Here is a 6,608-nt window from a genome sequence, read left to right as displayed (position 1 = left end):
ATGACCCAAGAAAATGTGTCCACGACCCACAATTGAGTCCCGACCCATAACTTGGGGAAAAGCGGACCAGGGTCCATTTGTTGCCTTAAATGTATGAGGTTCTTTTGAAATATGAGAACTTTTTATTTCTGTAAATGTTTTATTTTATTTAAAAAATTGTAGGAAACTAAAAGGAAAAAGAGGAATATTTTCTGACGGTAGCTGGTCTCAAAAACCAAGGAAAATTGGCAGAAATAAAGACTCGCTCCATAAAAATCTGAAGGAAAACTCCTTAGACGGAGACTAAGAAAATATATTTTTATTTTATTTTTTCCATGTTCATAAAGTGCTCCAAGGGCTCAAAGTGAACAGTGCAGCAACACACATTTAGGTCATAGGACCATCGTCAGTGCTGTATCATCAGATGCAATCATTTGCGGTTAAAGCTTCATCACGTCAATCCACATCACATAATGACCGTAGTGTAGTGTAGTATGTGGTGTGGATTTCTGTGTTGTCATTTGCGGGTAAAGCTTCATTATTCACGGCGGTCAGTACGATGGTCCTTTGACCCAAACGTTTGACGCTGCACTTTTCACTTTTAGCACTTGGGGCTCTTTATGAGCATGACAAAATAAAACACCAATTTATTTTTCTTAGTCTCTGTCTAGGGTGTTTTCCTTAAGGTTTTTGTGGAGTGAGTCTTTTCTTCTACCGGTTTTCCTTTTGTATAAAGATGTTAACATGGCTTGATGAAATGATAAAATTATTCAATTTCTTTTTTAAATTGTTTTGTTGGAAGAGTCAAGATTGTATTTCACACTTGTAAGTTATGTGGATATTTTAGTTTTTTTGTTAAAATATGATGTATTGTTTACCCGATGATTAAATGCATTATCAGGTTTAAAAAAAAAGTGAAACAAAAAATCAACAGAGCTTTAAAAAAAAGTGTATGAGGTTCTTTTGAAATATGAAAACTTTTTATTTTAATGTTTTATTTTATTTAAAAAAAAAAAATTAAATAAAAAAACAAAGGAAAACTGGCAGAAATAAAGACAAAATCCTTAAGGAAAACTCCTTAGACAGAGACTAAGAAAATCGATTTTTGTCATGTTCATAAAGTTTTCTAAGTGCTCAAAGTGAAATGTGCAGCAACACATTTAGGTCATAGGACCATCGTCAGTGCTGTATCATCAGATCTAATCATTTGCGGTTAAAGCTTCATTACGTCAGTCCACATCACATATGACCATAGTGTGTAGTGTAGTGTAGTATGTGATGTGGATTTACGTCTCGTATCATTTTCGCGTAATTTGATTTGCGTCTCGTCTTATTTCACGTCACTTAAGTCATTTGCAGGTAAGTTTTCATCACGTCAGTCCACATCACATATGACCATAGGCCCTGTATGTGATGTAGATTTATGTGTTGTCATTTGCGGGTAAAGCTTAATTATTCACGCCGGTCAGTAGGCGAGGCACTGACGATGGTCCTTTGACCCAAACGTTTGCTGGTGCACTTTTCACTTTTAGCACTTGGAGCACTTTATGAGCATGAAAAAATAAAACACTTATATATTTGCTTAGTCTCTGTCTAAGGAGTTTTCCTTAAGGTTTTTGGGGAGTGAAAACATGGCTACCTATTTATGGTCTGTTCATGAATTTTCCATGGCCAGTCATTTGGGATCAATATAAGTAGAAAAAAGGCTGTTATTTTAGTCAGGACTTGTCCTTTAACATGGCAGCCGTGTTAAGTGGTTAAACTAAATTGGTAAATGGATGAACTGTGACGGGATAGATGAGGGAGGTCAGCAAGAGTTTTTTTTTTTGCAAATATTAATTTGAATATCTGTTAGTTTATTGTATCGATTATCTGTATTGTTTTAGTTTCTCCTTTTTTATTGTTGTACTGTTAATTATTGACATGTATTTTGTGCTATTGTTTTCCTGTTTTCTTCTTGGTCGTCATGACTTCATAGGCCTGTCAAAATTACATAATAGCATTAGTCTTTGATGGATAATATCATTGGAAATTACGTAATATTTGCACAAAAAATTGCTTGTTTCGCTAGCACTTTCAGTTGTAATGTACGTTTTGTTTTTTTATTTGAATTGTATTTATTGTTTATTTATTGTATATATTATATATATATATTATATATATATTAAATATATATATATATATATTAAATAAAAGGCGCTATATCACTAAACATTACCGTATCTAATCTCAATAGGCTCATTAACTGTACAGCTGTGCTGCTTCAGTAGTAATTGTAGTGGAGTAAAAGTACAATATTTGCCTCTGAGATGTGGTGGAGTAGAAGTAAAAGTACTTAAAATTTGAAATACTCCAGTAAAGTAAAAAATCTGATTCTCAGATGCTGGGTTCATTTGTTTGTTCAGTTGACCTGGCATCCTATAGTTTCTATGTACAGATTATTATTTTTATTATACTGTTTAGACTGATGATAGGTTCTTGGTTTACCTGTGATCCTAGTTTACTGAGACACTACACTGTCTCTGCATTCTATGTATGTGTTTACCTTGTTTATTGTAAGTCACTCTGGATAAAGAGTATAGATGAATAGCTACATTGTAAATTGTGAAGTGACTTTACTGTTGAAATGTAAATGTGTGAATGGTACCATGTGATTGTAAATGACAACAAAACAAAAACAAGGCTCTGGTGTGGTTCTCCTGGTTTACCGGGATGGGGTTCAATTCCCTGCAGTGCCCTAATCTTAGTGTTGTATTTACCCTTTATATGGTTTATGTTTTATTCTTTGTTCATGGTGTTGTATTTACCCTTACATGGTTTGTTTTATTCTTTATGTTCATAGTGTTATTATACTGTTTAGACTGATGCTAGGTGGTTTACATGGTTTATGTTTTATTCTTTATGTTCATAGTGTTGTATTTACCCTTTACATGGTCTGTTTTATTTTTTATGTTCATAGTGTTGTATTTACCCTTACATGGTTTATTCTTTATGTTCATTGTGTTGTATTTACCCTTATGTGGTCTGTTTTATTCTTTATGTTCATAGTAGGCCTCGATTATTCGAATAGTAGACTAATCAGTCGAGGGGTGTCTGAGTCGACTGCCAAGCTTTTAGTCTAATTATGAAGAAACATCGTTTTTTTTAATTTATTATTCGACTGAGATTGGCCTAGTTTGTTATATTACCAAAAAATAGGATATACATCATGATTTATTGGGAGAAACCAAGCAAGTATCAGACACTAAGCACCCCTACAGCCCAAATGGAATGTTCCTCTATTGCATAACATATTTGCATGATTTGACTGAGATTGGCAGTTCGACATTTTTTTTTCTTCTTTTTTTTGGGTGTTGCATTAGTCGACTGCCAGTCGACTATTGGCAATTAGTCTCGACTATACAAATCCTTCGTCGGGAACAGGCCTAGTTCATAGTGTTGTATTTACCCTTACATGGTTTATTTTTTATGTTCATTGTGTTGGGTTTGGATCCTTCATTATAATTGTTGATGACCAAATGGACCATTACAGGTCTGTAACTCTTTAGTGTACAAATGGAACCAAATGTACCCGTTATGGTGGTCGTTCAAATTTAAAGGGCAAGACCACTTTGTTAGAGTTTTGGGTTGTGTATTTACCTTGCCATGATGTAACTCCAAAGGTGGACAAGAAATAAAAAAATAATTGCTATTTTTATTAGGAAGAAAACCCAGACTGGATCCGCGGATCCGGATCTTCAACTAGTAAAATCAACAGGAAGTTAACATTTTTATGAAAAAAACTAACAGTACTGGGTTTGGTGATGTTCTATAGTGTCTGAATAAGCTTTGTTTGTGTTCATTTACGGGCTAAAAGGGTGACTTTCTGAGCTGTTTCACTGTACAATGTAAGTCAATGAGGAGCTTAATTTGAATGATCAATTTCTAATCAATGGAGCATTTTTTTTTTCTTGTCCATCATTGGAGTTACATTAAGGCAAGGTAACTGCACAACCCAAACCTCTACCAAAGTGGTCTTGCCCTTTAAAGGTAAGTGATTTTATTTGGTTAAAATAAGTGTTAAATGGCTCTATATTGTCATTGTAATCATTGCTATAGAGTGTTTGTTCAGTAACCGTGTTAAATAGCTCAATATTGTGATGGTAATCATTGCTATTGAGTGTTTGTTCAGTAACGGGAGTCTCCAAATCTCTCCACCTCTTTTAAACAGAAAATGCATTTTCAGGTCAGGATACCAATTTTATCCAATCAGGATAGAGAACTCAGTTCAGGAAACAGATTCAACAAGTGAAATTGTAAGTGATGACACAAAGAAATGAGCAGACAAAATTGGAACTGGAACACTGTATAAATGAAGCTGATAAATGGGTACTCTCTCCTGATTGGCTGAGTTTTTGTTGCCTACCTGAACATATATCATATATTTTCTGTTTATTAAAGAGCTGGAGAGACTGGGAGACTCATGTTACTGAACAAACACTCTATAGCAATGAGTATTACTATCAAAATAGTGCTTTAACCTTTTAACAAAAACCTTTTTTTTAACCAAAAAATATTGGCGTCAAAATCTGTTTCTCATTCAAGCAGCTCCAGTCTGTCCTTAATGTATGTTGAGTGATGTCTGTCTGTCTGTCTGTCACAAGGACAGAGAGACTAGAGAATAGTCGTCTCCATTATAGGACAAGTTGAAAATAACTTTATACTTAAGTTTTTAACCACTTGAACCCCTGCATCCCTATTCCGGGGGGAACATTCGTCCAAAATAGCAGATCTAAAAGGCTCGTAACGTTGAGAGCTTGTGTGGTATATTAGCCCGTATGGCTTATAGTTATGAACAGTATGCAAGTAAAAACCATATAGAAATGATACTGAAGTTAAAGAAGAAATAGTGTGTTGTGACCCAGCATAGCGCCTGCATAATCAGGTACACTATGTTAATATTGACCAAATGTCTACAGAGCATGTGGCTGGTAGCCTAGAGTGCAGGGGTGCTAATCAGATAGAGACAATGATGAAAGGACATGAAAGGAGGTGATCTGGTCACCTTTCAGGGTGACCCCCACCCCACCCGCCTGTATTGTAATGTGAACCTAGAGTATAAGAGTGACTGTAAATGACTTGTGAGTGAGTACTGTCCACGCCTTGAGGATGGGGGTGGACAGGGGTTCTGCCCCTGGAAGCTTAATGGACTCTGTGGACTCCGGACATCTTCTCTTCTCTTCTTTATTACAACCAACCAGCCTGGTAACACGCAGTTTACTGCCTCAAATACACGACACTTGTAGATCTGCTATTTTTCGCGAAGATCTACAACATGTACACACACACAACATTTATATCCCTCCATCCTCATTGGCTGTTGAGCCCCCCCAGCCCCTCCCTCGACTTCATTTTCAAAGGAAACATTAAAGACTAAGGGTTTAACCCTAAAAGGACTGTTTTATTTTCTCCCCCTTGTATATTTAAAATACTTCCAAAACAAGTCACTTTAGAGATGTGCAGATAGTCTGTTTACACTTTATCTTCAACCTGTAAATAAGTGAAGCAAAAGACGCTGGTATGGAACTCCTGGTTTACTGGGATGGGGTTCAATTCCCTGCGGTGTCTGCTGATTGCAGGTTAAAAGTGTATTTATACTGTAAGTGTAGTTTAATTTAAAGGTTAAAAGTGTATTTATATTGATGTATAAATACTATGGTACTGACTAAACCACTACTTAGTAAGTACAGAGCATTATTGTTTTTTCAGTTCCAGGAATTAGTCATGCCCCGAGTATTGTTTTTTTTCCAGTTCCAGGAAGTAGTCATGCCTAGAGTATGTAATGGTTTCAAAAAACCATTACATACTCTGGACATGACTAATTCCTGGAAAAAAAATTCAGTTCCAGGAATTAGTCATGCCCAGAGTATGTAATGGTTTCAAAAAAACATTACATACTCTGGACATGACTAATTCCTGGAACAGGAAAAAAAACTATAATACTCGGGGCATGACTAATTCCTGGAACTTTTTTTCAGTTCCAGGAATTAGTCAAGCCCAGAGTATGTAATGGTTTAAAAAAACCCATTACATACTCTGGACATGACTAATTCCTGGAACAGGAAAAAAAACTATAATACTCGGGGCATGACTAATTCCTGGAACTTTTTTTCAGTTCCAGGAATTAGTCATGCCCCGAGTATTATAGTTTTTTCCCTGTTCCAGGAATTAGTCATGCCCAGAGTATGTAATGGTTTCAAAAAACCATTACATACTCTGGACATGACTAATTCCTGGAACAGGGAAAAAAATATAATACTCGGGGCATGACTAATTCCTGGAACTTTTTTCAGTTCCAGGAATTAGTCATGCCCAGAGTATGTAATGGTTTCAAAAAACCATTACATACTCTGGACATGACTAATTCCTGGAACAGGGAAAAAACTATAATACTCGGGGCATGACTAATTCCTGGAACTTTTTTCAGTTCCAGGAATTAGTCATGCCCAGAGTATGTAATGGTTTCAAAAAACCATTACATACTCTGGACATGACTAATTCCTGGAACAGGAAAAAAAACTATAATACTCGGGGCATGACTAATTCCTGGAACTTTTTTCAGTTCCAGGAATTAGTCAAGCCCAGAGTAT

The sequence above is a fragment of the Gymnoscopelus braueri genome, assembly GCF_963280865.1.
Source record: "Gymnoscopelus braueri genome assembly, chromosome: 23".
NCBI classification, from domain to species: domain Eukaryota; kingdom Metazoa; phylum Chordata; class Actinopteri; order Myctophiformes; family Myctophidae; genus Gymnoscopelus; species Gymnoscopelus braueri.
Note: the sequence above shows the minus strand (reverse complement) of the source record.